Source organism: Cupressus sempervirens, chromosome 10, assembly GCF_028749045.1.
Source record: "Cupressus sempervirens isolate cs-2001-9-10 chromosome 10, ASM2874904v1, whole genome shotgun sequence".
Classification (NCBI taxonomy): Eukaryota; Viridiplantae; Streptophyta; class Pinopsida; order Cupressales; family Cupressaceae; genus Cupressus; species Cupressus sempervirens.
In genome coordinates this window covers 192,724,489-192,741,411 of record NC_143127.1, presented here as the reverse complement: position 1 = coordinate 192,741,411, position 16,923 = coordinate 192,724,489, and positions in this window count along the sequence as shown.

Genomic DNA, 16,923 nt, shown 5'->3' with positions numbered 1-16,923 from the left:
AGGTGACATTCCCTGAGCACTAGATTCCAAAACCTTTATAGAGTAAGAGTAATGCAATAATAAATCGTTGATAGTTTCCAAATCTTTCTCATAAGGAACACATTTGTTAGCTAACTTCAGTCCACAATTAGAGAGATTATCTAGCAGAATGATTTTTCCATGGGCCACTACCCACTAAAAGTGGTTAATTTTGGGTGGTAGGTTATAGATCCAAATATTCTACTAGAATGTGTGTCCCACTATGGATTCCTCTAGCAATCTATAGGCCAAACTAACACAAAATATGCCATTGATTTTATATCTCAAAATGTAATTTTCTTCTTGGGACTAATTAAATAAACTAAGACCAGGGAACATATCCCTTAGATTGGTGACAACATCAATTCTTATATGGCCAATTATTTTGGCATCTCCTTTTACTTGTCATAATTTAATTAAGTCCTTCCATCTCACATTACCATTTTCCCATTCTAGATAGTTTTTCACTTTCTCTCCCATAGTCATCTTTAACTAGTCAATCAAACCTTGGTTATTGACAACCACCTTTAAGGGAGCCTCATCCTTCCATATCTCTTCCCAAAACAAGGTTTTTCTACCATTTCCAATTTGAATTCTACTACCTCTTCTAATCATTCCTTTATTTTTCAAGATGTTCTTCCAAATAATAGAGTTTTCATTAGAGTTATTCCTAATTAGATATAAATAGGTAGGACCATGAGATAAGTATTTAGCTCTTAATATTTTTATCCACTCCTTAACTCCTTCTAATTTTAACCAACCAAATATTTAGAGACCAGAGCTTTATTCATGTTTTTAAAACTCTTGACTCTGAGGCCTCCATTATCCTGAGGTTTACACACCCAATTCTAGTGGACAAGAGTCATCTTTCTCTTTTCATCCACTTTAGACTAGAGAACTATTTTTTGATTTTCTCCATGGCATCTACTACCTTTAGTGACATTAAGTATAAGGACATATAGTACAAAGAGATACTTTGGAGACAAGCTTTAAGGAGTAGAAGCTTACACTCAAAAATTAAAAGTTTTCCTTTCCATCCTAATAATTTCTTTGGAACTTTTCAATCACACTATTCTAGTATAGGTGACTAGATTTCTAAGGAGAGAAAGACAAGCCAAGATACATGTCTAGGATACATTGAAAGTGGTATTCTTGCTTAGCAAAAATACAAAGTTGAATGTCATGTGTAGTATAGAAAAATTAAAGTTTTCTTTTTTTGAAGTTGATATATTGTCCATATAACTTGGCATAGTTAGCTAAAAGTGATTTCCAAGCCGCATCAGACAAAATAGCTTCACAAAAAATGCAGTATCATACATAAATTGCTAGTGAGTAGATGAAGGGGTATCAAAGCCAGCTTTGAAACCATAATTAGAATTAGAAAGCTTATGTTTTCTTACATTTGTTCTTATAATTTTAACAATAACTATAAACTAATAAGGAGAAAGAGGGTTTTCTTTCCTGAGTCCAATTCCTACGGTAAAAAATCCCAAAGGGGCCTCATAAACTAAAACTACATAACTTTTGGTAGTGACAGAGTTCATAATCATCTTGTAGAATTTTTTAGAGAAACAAAATTTAGCTAGCACTTTATCTAGGAAAGACCACTTCACCCTATCATAGGATTTGGAAATATCAAACCTAAGGACCATTTCTAGTTTATCATCGGCATTCATACAATTTAATATCTTATGAGTAGTGATGATTGCATCCATAATATTCCTCCCTAAAACAAAACCTTTTTTCTTTTTATAAATCAATTTATCTAGTATTGATTTCATTCCGTTCAGTAAAAACTTTTCTATAAATTTTTAAATAGTATTACAGAGGCTTGTAGGATAGAATTCTTCCATATAGAGGGGTTCAATTTTTTTAGGGATAAGAATGAAGAAGATTTTACCAGTAAATCCACCATTATTCCCATTTTATAGAACTATCACATAACTTTAAATACATCTTCACCCACCATATCCCAATACTCATGAAAGAATGTTGGGGGGAACCCATCAAGACCTGGAGACTTGAATCCTTGGAATGAGAAGGAAACACATTTAACTTCTTCCTTGTCAAAATATTTAGACATAGCAGCATTGTCCTTGGGAGAAACAAGCATAGGAATACAACCGAAGAAATAAAATGGATCATCCACTATAGTATCAATAGCTCCTCTCAATTGAAAGTTATTTCTCACTTGAATGTTAATATCATTTCTCTCAATAACCACTACCTCATTGGCACAAATAAGAGATCTAGTTCTATTTCTTCTCTTATTTTTCAGCATAGTTTTATGGAAAATTCTAGTATTTCTGCCACCTTCTTTGAGCCATACAACCCCAATTTTTTGTTTCCAATTCTTTTTTTTTTAGCATAGATGGAGATTCATTAGTCCCTATATGTCCTCTCCATGATTTGAGAATTATTGTCATTCTAATTAGCTTCTAGGATCTTCCAGGAAGCAACAAGTTTACCTTCTAGTTTCTTCTTCCTATAAGACATGTTAACAAAAGATACTTTGTTCCATTTCTAACCTTGTCTCTGATAACTCCCAACTTAAAGTTTAAATTAATCAGAGAAGACAAATTAGTAGGGGTTTTCCACCAATAATAGATCATGTCCCTTAACTTCCCATTGGATTTCCACATGATTTTGAATCTGTCCATTCAAGAACAATAGAAATGTGGTGAGATCGAGTGGAGAGTTTATCCTCCATGTGGAAGTCATCAATATTACACTAGTTAGACAAGAGAGAAATTTTGTCCAAAATGACTTGGATTCGGATTTTTCCTTGTCTTCTATTAGAAAAAGTAAATTATACCCCTTTAAGGTCCATCTCCATCAAAGTGGTAGATAGAAAGAATTCACCTAGGTCCACCATACAATCTAAGAAATCTTCAATGCCCCAAAGTTTCTTCAAAGGACAGAGAGGGGATTTGAAATCTCTCGCTAAAATCCATCTAACATTTTGGCTATTTCTAATAATATTATCTAAGTAATCCCATTTTTGTTTCCTTTTCCCTCAAGATTTCAAATCATAGACATTCACCACATTCTAGTACCATCCAATAATAATAATAACATGACAAGCTACAATGATAGACTTCTCATTAGAATGTGAAAGAGAACCTATTATTTTATTCAAATTTCACACAATAGAAATCCCTCTAGAAGCTGCATGTGACTCCTACAAAACCCATGGGGAACTTGGCCAAATGTCGATCATCACCTTATCATCTTGGTTTCTTGAATGAGTACCATATCAACTTTGGCTTCCAATAAACCACATTTTTGCATATATTATTTGAGGAGACTATTAATATCTCTAACATTCAAAGAAACTATTTAAAAAATAATATAAGGAAGGGAAAACACTCTAGTTTTAGTTAGCAACACAAACTTTAACTAGGAAAACCAGACTACTAACCTAGTGATTCACTAAAACCTTCATGATTATTTTAAGGGCCCCCTTTCCTCCAGTTCCTATTGAAACACCTAAGGGTCTTCCCACTTTTTTCATCCCTCCCAAACACTATTTTATTCTTCTTCTTATTTTTCTTGTTTACTATTGTCCATTGAACCTCTTTGAACACTTCATAATTAGAATCCCCTCTGACCCCAAACCTAGATGAGAGGTAGAAAACCTACTAGCAGATAGTTTTGAGGGACTAGGTCCATTAATGGGCTCACCAAATTTTTTAGCTTGTCATGGAGAGAGTTTATCGTATAAGAAAAAATACTTTGAAAGTAATGGGTGGTATAGAGTAGTAGTATACCTCCTTGACAATACACAATATTATATATTATGTTGAACCTCATTAATGTTAATGGTTTATAATTTTATTTTTAACATAACAAGGTTAACAAAATGTATTACAAAATTATGATTAATACTTGTGTAGTTAGAACTAATAACCAAATTTATGGTTTATTAGTGGATATTGATTATTCAATCCAACAAAATTAATACAATTTTTTTAGTTTTATAAAATAGTAAAATAAAGTGTGTAGATCAAAGAATGACCATAGAAATTTTCAAGGTTGATTATTCAATCCAACAAAATTAATACAATTCTTTTAGTTTTATAGAATAGTAAAATAAAGTGTGTGGGTCAAAGAATGACCATGGAAATTTTCAAGGTTGAGTATTCAATCAAAAAAAATTAATAGAATTTTTTTAGTTCTATAAAATAGTAAAATAAAGTGTGTGGGTCAAAGAATTACCATGGAATTTTTCAAGGTTGTAGGTTAAGGTTTGTCTCTAGTTGTAATTTCCTTTCTTTCTTTTTATGCATATATTCTTAGATTATTTAGACAAATTTTTGGGTTTCTTCTCTCATTTAAGAAAGGTTTCAAAATGGTTTTCATTGTGCATGTGGTTGTTTTAGTAAGTTTGTGGGCACATCTTTGTATTTAAGAGCATTTGTACTACCAAGGTGTAGGATGATTTTCTTTCTATGTTGATATATGGATTTATTTATTCTTATTGATCAGTGTCTATGATTTTGGCTCCTTCTAGTGGCTCTTAGTATTTTTTTTATTGTGCGGGCCTTAAATGGCCCTAAGAAGGGCCTTTTGTGGAGAATTGAGAATGTTTAAGGATGTCTATATTGGAGGTACGATTTCTCCTTATATGCATATTTTTGTGAATAGTGATGAAACGGGTGAGAGTTCTTCTGAATTTTGTGGACTCAAGCATATAAGGATTAATGAGTATCTTGCAAGGAGTAGTAATAGGTACGTCCTTTGGATTCAATCTATTTTTGTTGAAGAGTGTATTGGGGACATATCTAATCACATGGAACCTTGAGAGAGAAAGAAAAATGATGTATGTGCTACCTCTAGTGAATGCTTAGTTCTTGGTACTTTTTTCATAGATGTAAATAAGGAATTTTAAGGGGTTCCTTATTCTCAATATCAAGTTAGTCTTTTAATCAAACCATGACATGCTAGCTTCCACCTATTGATGCATCTTTTTTACACACCATGCTAAAATGGCAATATGTTTTTAGTAGATAATAGGGTAACAACTAACTCTTCCTAAATAATTCTACCATGGTATGGGTTTTGATAACTTCTAAGTAGTTAGTACTTGGTTCAAGATGGTGAAAGATGAGATAAGTTGGGTATGTAATTATATTTTTAAGGGTATTGTTGATTTTTCTCTCTCAATATGTTAGGTCATTATTGTAGACACCTAAAAACCTCTAGAAAATAAAGTATTTTTATTTTCTAAAAAATTTCTAATGACATCATCATTTATTAATTAAGTAATTATTTAATTAATTAATTTATTTTTATGCCATTAAATCCCTTTATCTTAATTAAAATATTTAATTAAGAAATCCCTCCCAAAAATGTTTAAATCTCATTTAAACATTATTTCCTTATTTATTAATTATTTAATTAATAAATTGACCAAAAAACTCAAAATAAATAAAAAATTTATTTTTTACCCAAAACTTGGTCAATTTCCTTAAGACCACTAACCTCTTCCAAAATCTTCTAAACCTTCTTTAATTTTGATTAAAGGCTAATCCCATCATTTCCTACCCCTAATCCCAACTCAAAATATTTAATTAAGATTAAATATTAACCCTTATGTTTATTAAAAAAGTTTTAATAAATATCTCCTCAACCCAAACCCTTGAAATAAATAAAACTTTATTTATTTCCTAAAAATCTAATTTATCCTCATCCTAAGAAGTTCTAGACTCTTCTAGAAAGTCTTTATCCTCATCCTAGAAAATTCTAGACTATTCTAGAAAGTCTTTATCCTCATCCAAAGTCTAGACTCTTGTAGAAGATGTCTTTAAACCTAATCCTAATCCCCTCCTAACCTTGTCACATTCCCTAAACATGGGTTAAAACTTACTAACCCAAGCCAAAGATAACAAATATCTCCTCCTTCACCCACCCTCATTAAATGCCATCCACTTGCCTATCCCTAAGCTAATCCTAAACCATCCTAATCCATCCTCTAATCATTTGCACAAGCCTAAGCAAGCTTAAAACCCTCCTAATCAAGCCCAAGTCGAAATTGCTCTCATCTCCCTCAAAATATCTCAACCATAAAACTTTATGAAGCCCACTAGGCCATAAATGACTCTTCCAAGCCCTTTTATTGCTCTTACAAGCCATTATGAGGGTTTTTATGAAGATTTTATCCCTTGAGCCTCCTTTGTTGACTCATCCTTCCCCTTTCCTCCATCTTCTCACCCTGTGACATGTGTCACTCCCTGATTGGCTGTAAGGAAGCACAATCCATGTGCTCTCTTCTCATGCAATCTGAGCCCTCTATGAACTTTTTCTCATCCTTGCATCTTAGCCCTCAATCCCTCAAGCCTCTTGCCTATAAATTGAATCCTTCCCCTTTGCAAAATAACACAATCCATGAAGTAAAGTCATAATGCCATTTTAAGAAGCCATTTTACATTAAAACCATACACTCACACCCAAATTCCAACTCCATTTGAAGCCCTTTTTGAAGCATAAAGCTTGAGCATACATCCTATCTATTTAGACAAAGCTACTCAACAAGAGAGCTTCTCATTGAGAGAGTCCATTAATGGCTCATATTCTCAATTGAGAGCTCATCTTAGTCTATCTTGAAGTTTATGAATTTTTTTTAGTTTGTAGAAGCTTTATTTAAATTTGGTTTCTATTAGCATACTAACATTGCTCATATACAATTATGTTATAGGGTATTCCTTGGAGTAATGCTAGTATTTCTTAAATTAAACTTTGAAAGGTAATACAGGGAACACAAATGAATTTACACTTATTCACTTATATGCATCACATAAATAAAACTCAATAAAAACCATTCAATAACCTACTTAACATATACATGATCAACATTCATTAGCATGTCCAAGTGATAGTGAGACTCATCATCCATAAACTATATTCATTGAAATTATTTGAAACAACTTAAGTAAGGGACAAAAATATATGATTTTTTTTTAAATTTAGAAAACTAGAAAATGAAATGTAAGAAAGTAAAGAATAATCCTTATATTTTATTCTATTATGAGTGTAAAGGACAACATCTCTAGTTTAGGAATACATAACTCCAAGAAGTAGCCATACCCTATCACAAAGTATAAATGAAGTGCTCTATCACTAATGATACTATATTGTCTTCAAATTGTTTAATTTTATTGATCACAAGAAGAGATATGAACTTTATATTTATAGGCACCCAATACTTAAATTTGGATTTGTAATAGCTACCATATATATGATATCAACATTATCTGTACATTATTTGGATTATTTATAAAGTACATGTTGTAGATGCACGTACATCATTTCTATATGTATAAAATTTAATGTGAAAGAAAGGAGTGGAAGGTACAGTATGGGGACTTATTTTCCAAGGAAGGGTCACCAAGTCTGCAAACCATGCTATATTATCTCTCTAGTACCTCGAATCACATGATAAATAAATTATATAATGAATTATTAAATATGGTAGCATTTTATTGTACCTACATCATTAAATGATGACTAACACCAACAAGAAGTATAATATCATCAAGGATCTTTAGCTCAATATACTATCACATCTTTGTGAGATTACACCCATTGATCATTACATAAGTCACCTCTAACATGGTTTTTTAGAAATGATTATTAGTTGACTTCAAAGGAGAAAACAACTCATACTACTAGAAAGGATAAAATTATTAATAAATTCTTTATAGAACTTCAAGATTTTGGGATCTAGGATTCAATGAAAAAATTAATGAATTAATCTTGGGTTCTAGAGAATGGTGGAGCTGTTGCCCCACTTTTCATCCCGAATCCATAATGCAAAATGGAAAATGTCTTGTCATTGGTCAAGTCTAGGTGTGCCTAGGTCTAGTTTTAATCTGTCTTTAGGCACACTTTTAGTACCCCTATTTTGAAACTTCAAAATTTGGTTGTCTTGGTCAGATTCTCCATAAGGTTCAAGTATGCAAAAACAAAATTTGGAATTGCAGGACTAGAATGTAGAATTGGAACTGGAATTCAAAATTGGAATACAGTATCATAACACGGATTGCAGAATAAGAATTGAAACCCAAAAAGTGGAAAATGAGAAATCTGGTACGCATTTCTCCCTCCAAAGGAAAAACTTTGCCATGGAGAGATAAGAGGTAAAAAGGTCTGCTAATGGCTCCTCTAGTCTCATTTGAAGTATAGAAAATGATCATTTGTCTTGAGGGGAGAAAATAATTGAAAATTCGACAAAGTTTTAAAGAAGCGGAAAATCCATTATCCACTACAGAGTTTTTCACCAAGGAGAAGCCCAAGTCCAGTTTTTCGCAGATGGAAGTCAATTGTAGAAATCCCGCAAGTAAATGTGAAAGACAAGAAACATGACATTGAATGTTATGAATCCCACATCAGAAGTGGAAATTGCATACCCCATAAAAAAAAAAAATTGGGATTTCCATAAAGGGACGAGGCGTAGCAGAAAAATCATTCTCCGCTAGACGTTTCATACACCATATTGAATTTTCCATCGAGAAGCTAATGTGCAGTTTTATGCCAAAGGAATAAGGTATCAAATGTGCATGTATTTCAAGCTTACGCACATGAGTTTATAAGTTCATTTCCACATGAGTTTATAAGTTCATTTCCAAAGGGTTATAAACTTTCAATAACAATGCTCAACATAAGGAGATTTAACCTACAGTTTTCCAACTGGTCGAAGTGACACCGAGATATTCTGAAATTGTGATCAAGACATATGGACATCAAAATGTGCATGCAAAAGTAGAAGTTTCGTAGGCACTCGACATCATTTCATTGCAAATGGAAGTCTAGAGGTCCATTAAGGGAATGTGCAAAAATTGTAATGATACTAATTATAGGTGTCGAGCTAGCAGATGCGAGCGCTATGACACTTTCTTTGCATCACGGGCAACGGGTAATGTTGGAGCAGGTAGGGGACATCTTGGATAGGAATACAATAATGAAAACCAGAATGAAGCCTTCAGACTTCTAATGCATTAATACTCACCACAACTACAATATCATGGAAGATAGGTTTTTAATTTTATGTCATATGTCCAAAAGATGAACATGCATCCTTTTTCTGAAAAAATCTAAAATCCATATAATAGATACAAAGGCTAAAGACAAGGAAATGAGTTTCAAATTTCACTAGAAATGAAACGCCATCGTGAAACTGAATAGTTAGTTTTGGAACCGAAGGTGAACTGAACAGTCAAGGAAGATCTATTTATTGCAAACTGTTGTCAGTTAAGAGGGGTCTTCTTTTCTTGCATACAGTCAGAGAGCTAGAGTAGAGGAGAGGGCATGTTAGTATAGGTATTTCATTTCATTGCATATAGGGATTATTATTCTGATTTCTGTAATAGATTTGATGAGAAACTGTGAGCAAATAAATATGGGTATTGTATTTGCACATTCAAAACAGAGAAAAGTTTCATTCTGAATCAGTGTTTAGTTGTTACTTTTTTTATTATATTCAATCAGAGTGTTGGTATATTCAGTCTTGGACGCTATCTTGCATTTTGTGTCAAATATTGAATGTGGTGTAGATCATAGTGTTTGCATGCCTTCCTATGATGGAAATTGGAATATTTAACTCGTGCTCCATTTTTCATTCTGCATTGCATCTGCATTAACAAATTCTTCATATTGCATTACCAATATTGAGGAGTCATAAGATTGTGAATTCTTGGGACTGGCTAGGTTTAGGATCTCAAATCTGCCTAAGCTAGTCTTGCCTAGGATTAGCTTGGTTTCTCCTCTTCCGTTCTCAGGTTAAGAACGCACCCAGTTAGTTTAGGAAAAAAATAAATTCATTGCATATCATTCTATAAGGGAGTTGTACCTTTCAATGCATAAGAAATCTATCAACCCCATGATAGATTATCCAACTGTTGGCATCTAATTGTTCTTTCAGATTTGGGCATTTTGGGAGTTTATTCAAAAGAACAATCTGTTTACCAACACTATCTTAGGTATAAAGTTTTTCCATTAGATCATCCATTCTTTCCTTCCTTCACATCACATGGTCGGGAGGGTTTCCTTCTATGTCATGACTTTGTGGGTAGTTTAGAACCTAATCTAATAGAGATTCTAGAAATTCACAAAGTGGTTTTTGATAGTGGACTTGTTTATGGTTCATCATATTTTTCATGTGAAAATATGAAGCTTTTGGAAAAATAGAGATCACCTTCTCTTTATTGTGTTTCCAACCCTTGATGGTGCTTTTGTGTAGAGATTGACAAATGAAGCTTATAGGTAGGATCAAGAAAGAAATGATTTGTCCTATGGATAAGTCATCTCTACATTATACTATTCCACCTTGGGAGGCACTTGGGAATCATCATAGTCCCCAAAATCACCTCTAGCAGAAAATTTCTAAAGTAACTTCTCCATGGTAGGCTTTCGACCCATGAAGTCGGCCTTAAATAAAGGCATTTGTGAGAGAGAAGAAAAGAAAAGGTAATTAGATTTGCCAGGTTCGATGGGCTGAATGGAATCAAGTATACATTGTAGAATGTTACGGATGCCTCACTCCGTTTCTTTGATATGCAAGATTTTCAAAGGAGACTAAGGTTAGAACCAATTCACCCCATAACTAAAAAGCTCTAATCAAGTGGGTTAGTGGAGGCAGCTAGATTTTTAGGTGTGCTTCAAGGTCCTGAGTTAATTGTCGAATGTATAAATCATTACAACCCAAACACCAGACAAATTCTGCTGCCTGACCATACAGTTTTAATCTCTATTGATAAAAAACTATCGTAAATTGCCTGCAGGTTCCAAAGTGGGAAGAAGTTTCCAAGTTGATAGTAGGATTCACCATGTTTGAGTTCTCCTTGAAGAAAATGGTGTGGACAAAAGAAATTATGAGGTCCTGCTTCCAAAAGCCATGGGGAGCCAAGAGTAAAGTTCATAAGGCTCTATTCGACACTGATCTCAAACCTAAAATCGTAGAAATTTTAGTTCTCTTACATCGATTGAAAGATGAGGCAAAAGAACTCAATTTTATTGAGTAGTATTTCTTTTTGGCATTAATCATCTATTTAGATACACATTATGTTGATTAAGCCTATGAGCCAAGTGAGCATCTGTCTAGAGTCCTCAGTGTCACAAAGTTTTAGCATACCTTCTACATGTCTTATTTCCTAATTTATATGTTAGCTTCTCCACAATTGTGGCTAGGCCTTCCCATAATAGAGAACTTCCCTGATGATGTGAAAAGCTATGAATTTTATCCATGCTTGCAATTATAGACTAGCTATGTAGAATATGTCAGAGTTAATGACTCATTTACAGTGAGAATTTGTAGGGAACTTCAAGGATGCCTAGAGAGGAGATTCAACCCAGAGGAAATGTTGGCCATTAGTCAGTTTGGTAGCTATTTTATTCAATTCTCATCCTTTTTGTATTTGCGTCTTGCAACTTTCAATAGATTTCCTTTGAAGGTGCCTAGATACCCAAGTGATCTGATTGTGCTAATAAAGATCATGAGACAAGTGACTCAGGTGAACATGTTGAGTGCAAGCTTGAAGAAGAAAGGGTATGAACTCCCTATGAAGGTAGGAGCTTATAGTTGTGAGTCCCACTTTGATTAAAAATACACTCAAGGCATTTGATACTAAGTACAAGTTGGAAGAATATGAGGTTGTGAGACCTATGTTTGATCCAAATGGATACGCAAGAGAAGCATTACAAATCGGGAGTGTGATCAAGCATGTCACCACTATAGAAGATTATTAGGTAGATTGTAAGGATGAGTTAGAGGGTAGAAATTGTGCTTTTGCTAGGCTCGTAGTGGAACAAGCAAAGGCATATGGTATTGATCTCAATGTTGAAGGATTGGAGGATGATGGTCAATATATCTATAGCAATACCTATTTGACTAAGTTAAGGGGAATTCCTATCAATTTTGAGCAATATATAGATGTGGAAGACAATCTTGATATCATGATGGCTAGGATCATCAAGAGAATAGAGAAATTGGTTGAGTGGATAACTAGGAAGAGCTAGAGTAAATGTGCAACCAGTTAAGCTTCTCTAGCAGCAACAATGCCCACTTCATCTCAGACTGCTACAGTAGGTGTGACCATAGCTTCCACTCAAGGGCTATCTCAACCTTTAGGCAGAGTTGATCAACATTTGAAATAATGTCCCTATAGCTAAGACCTATCATGATGGCTCCCTCCCAGTCATAGGAACCTCGACTGGTACTGAAGAAAAGAAGATGGAAGAGCCAAAGGATAGTGCCTCCACCCCAGTTCCATCTCCTCACACTACCCTAGTTCCTTCTTAGCTTACCACTCTAGTTCCATCTCCTCATCATAGCCTTGTTCCATTAGTAAGTGCTTTACTTCTAAGGCCAAGTAGTTCCCCTATGCATATAGTAGACTTAGGGGATGGAAAGAGTAGTAATAGCGAGTCTACTGAGTTAGATGAGGTAGTGAAGAAAACTTTAAAAGTGGAGAAGGACCAAACTTCTTCTAGATTCATCTCCAAAGACTCAAAAAATCCTTTCTCTTCAATTGTCGTAACAATAACTCTACGTAAGAAAAAGATGTTTAGTATTGAATCACTTAGAACAACTTCCAAAGTGATAGGAATAGATTCCTAGTTGGAAGATACTTTGGAAAGGAAGAGAAAGAGAAAGGATCAAATTGCTTCTAAAAAAGATATTGTATCTCTTTTAGTTTGTTCCAGGTTTTCATTGACAAAAGTTAAGAAGCAAAAGACTTTGTCAATACTTGGGCAAGATTTGGAAATAGGAAAATTGACTAAAAAGCCTGTATCATGAAGGGAGATGGTACTGCCTCATGAAAAAATTGTTCCAATGTTCCAACCTAATCTTGGTTTTCAAGATGACCAATAAGACATAATTTCATCCCTCAACACATTCATTTGGAGATATAGGAGGAACGTTGAACATTACAAGAACACTAGCCAGGTATTGGACGAAGAGGAAAGAAGAGCTGAAGCCTTAGAAAGAGCTATTCATAGGACAAACATCCAAAGAGTAGAACAACAATTGAGACAAGAAGCTCAAAGATAAACCTAATACAACATCCGAGAACAAGCTAGGTTCCTTAGAAGTACCAAGGAATAGGGTGGGTAAGACCCTATTTTTGATAAAATTATTGAGCTTGGTTGTCCCATCTTAGACATTTGAAAGTAGAAAGGTGAAAATAAAAGATGAAGTAGGCCACCTTCCCTAGTTAGGAATCAAAACATTAGTGTTTCACATTCTACCTATCATGTATTAGCCATGCAAAAAATTACTACTCCCCCAATTGTTAATTTCCTACCATATACTACGAGGACAATCATGGGTGCTCCATAGGCTACAACAACAGGGTCGTTAGTGCTAAATTCTTATCATCCACTCCCGACTAGTTTAAGGAAGAATTTCCCTAAATTCTCAGGTGATGGGAAAGTTACTACAAATGAACATAGTAAAGCTTTCTTTGCAGCCACTCATATCTTAGGGGTCGGACATGAAGATGCTGCTATAAGGTTGTTTATAGAGACCCTCACGGATAGTGAGACATACTAGTTCTATCACCTAGATGATGGTTCAATCATTGATTGTAATACACTGAGAACAACCTTTGAAACAAGATTTAAGAGTATAGAGGATGAACACATCTTGTTGACATAGCTTACCTATATTAAAAAGAAACCTACCATGAGCATGAGGGATTTTTCTACTAATTTCAATAAGATTGTCAGTAGAATTCCAACTGTTGCTAGGCCCACTACTGATAATCTAAAGACCTTCTTCACAAGTGTGATGCCCCTATATATCAATTATGATTTGAGAAGGGCATACCCCATGGATTTGGCTAATGCACAAAAGAAAGAGATCAAATGCAAAGATGATTTGATTTTTGTAGGAAAATGGAAATGAGAACTTCAAACTAAAAAAAGTTCTAGTAATACTGCATCACTTGATGAAATGATTCAAAAATTGTCAAATGAATTAATAGCAGTAAAAAGGAAATTACTCGAGTTCAGTAATTCTTACTAGTGGAATTATCAAAATTTCCCTGGAAAGAACAATGATGAAAAATATCCTTATCTTGTAGGCTCACAACCTAGGGTGCAAATTGAAGCAACACCAAAGAAGGGAAACATGTTCATCTTTTGTTTAACCATAGATCATGATAGTGAAAATTTTGTAGAGACCGCTTGTATGATGTAGTTACTATCAACCAATGAATTGAACACTGGAACTCCTTGTCCTTAATTTGATTCATTTTCAAATGGTGACTCTAGAAATTTATATTTAGAATATGATTTTGATTTTGAACCAAGTGGTGAATGTTATGCAACCATTGATGGAACTACATACATAGTGCTTACTCGAGCCCAAAAGCTGAAGAATCAATCCTCCAGCCATGCTCACAAGGGCAATCCTAGTCCTTTGGAAAATAATGTACATACTGATCAAGGAGTATATACTTCACAAATGGGTAAGGACAAAATGCCTTTTGATTTCATTCAATTTTGTGAAGAATAAAAAATTCAAATTTCCCCTATAGATTATTTGAAATCACACCTTCTAAGTTAAAAAGACTTATAGACTAGTGTAAAGGAAATGCATAAAATTTGAATCATAGTGTGGCTATTGAAAAAGAAGATGAAACCTTGACATCTGATCTATTTAATCAAGAAGATTCTACTATCTTAGCAACATCTCCTACTCAAAAGCTTGACCCTTTTTATATCTCATTGTATATCAATAGATGTAAACTCAGCAACTGTATAATAGATTCAGGTGCTTCAGATAATGTTATGCCTTATTTTTTAGCCAAGGCTTTGGGTCTCAACCTCACTAAAGTGCATGGGAGATATTATTCATTGGATGCTAAACCAGTTCCCTTTCTTAGGCAGATTAAAGACACTTAGGTAGCCTTAGCTTCACATCCAGAAAAGAAGCTCTTATTGACCATTTCAGTAGTTGATATTCCAACGAGCTATGGACTACTTTTAAGTAAAGTTTCTATCGAGACTTAGGAAGAGAAATAAAGCTAGACTAGTCTTAGGCAGTGATACCTATTAGGAATAAGAAGGTTAAATTAGAACCCGAAGAAAAGAAAAAGTTTATAGTCTTGAAATTAGATGATCCTAAAGCTCAAATTCTATATCAAGAGTTAGAATTTGGAAACTACATGTTGTTTACTAAAGAAGCTTTGGATGAACGAAGAGATGAAAACCAAATTGGAAGAGGTCCTAATGAAAATAAAGATGCAGTAGGCATATGGACACTTGAATTTGATGGAAGTTGTGCCTCCTCAGAGTCAGGAGCAGGTGTAGTGTTGATATCCCAGAAGGAGAACTTGAACCCATGGCCTTCAAATTAGCATTCAAGAATATGAATAACACTGCAGAGTATGAGGCCTTATTACTGGGAATAATAATAGAAAAAGAAAGAGGGATAAAGTTCTTGAAAGCTCAAGGTGATGGAGAGCTTATTGTGAAACAAATAAAAGGACAATATTCTATGAAAAATCACAAGCTGAAGAATTACAAAAATAGAGTTTGGGATGAGATAGAAGGCCTAGATGGCTTCTCCGTTGAAGTAGTTTTGAGGGAGATGAACACTAAGGCTAATTCCCTTGCAGTCTCTACCTCCCTATTACTTCCTCACTAAAACTTCAAAGATAAAAGGTATCAGATTGAAATTGTGTATCAATCCTCTCTTCCAGACAACATAGAATGTTGGCAAGTCTTCAATGATGATAAGAGTTTGCAACTGTTCCTTGAAAATGATAAGTCTATTTTTGAACATGAATTTAGTAGAAGCGGTCATGAAAGTTTCGATGTTAGTAAGGAATAGAATCAAAATGGAGAAGTTCAATTGAAAGGTAATATAATTCCCCCATACTTTGTTTCTTTAGAAAAATTGTTTGAGAGACATGATGCTTACAGAAAGAAAAAGAGGGTGGAAAAGGGGCCTAGCATGGGTGAATATGAGAGAGTAAATGTTGGAGATACTCATGACCCTAAAATGATTAATATTGGGAAGTGTTTTTCTCCTATAGAGAAAGAAGCTGCAAGAAAATTATTCATAGAATATAGAGATGTTTTTGCCTAGAGTTATGAAGATTTGAAAAGCTATAGAGGTGGGAAGGTAAAACATCAAATTCCACTTAAGCCCAACGTAGTCCCATTTTAGAAAAAGCAAAAAAATTATAATCCTAAGATTGCAGATGTGATTTTTTGGGAAGTAGATATAATGTTAAAGGCAAGGATCATCTATCCTATTCATCATTCCACCTAGATAGCTAATGTAGTACCCGTTAGAAAGAAGAATAGAGAGATAAGGATCTATGTTGATTTCTACAATTTGAACTAGGCATCTCTAAAGGATAGCTTTTCTCTTCCTAACATGGATTACTTACTATAGATGGTGGTGGGATCTGAAATAATGTCCATGCTCGATGGATTTTCAAGTTACAATCAGGTCAAAGTAGAATAGAATGATCAACATAAGATGACATTCACCACTCCTTGGGGTAAATTTGCATATCATAGAATGCCCTTTGGACTTATCAATGCTAGCACTATGTTCCAAAGATGTGTGAGCAAGGCATTCGCAAACCTGAAAGACCAAATCATAGTTATATACCTAGATGACCTCACCATATTCTCAAAAAGGAGGAAAGATCATATAGAAGATTTGAAGAAAGTTTTATAAAGATGTCAAGAGCATTGAATCTCTCTCAATCCAAAGAAAATGATTTTCTATGTGACAAAAGGAAAATTCCTGTGTCATCTATTGTCTGAAGAAGGCATTAGAATTGACCCTGAAAGAGTGGAAGCCATTCAAAGATTAAGCTTTCCTTCAAATAAAATGGGAGTTAAATCATTCTTCGGGCAAGTGAATTTCCTCAGGAGGTTTGTGCT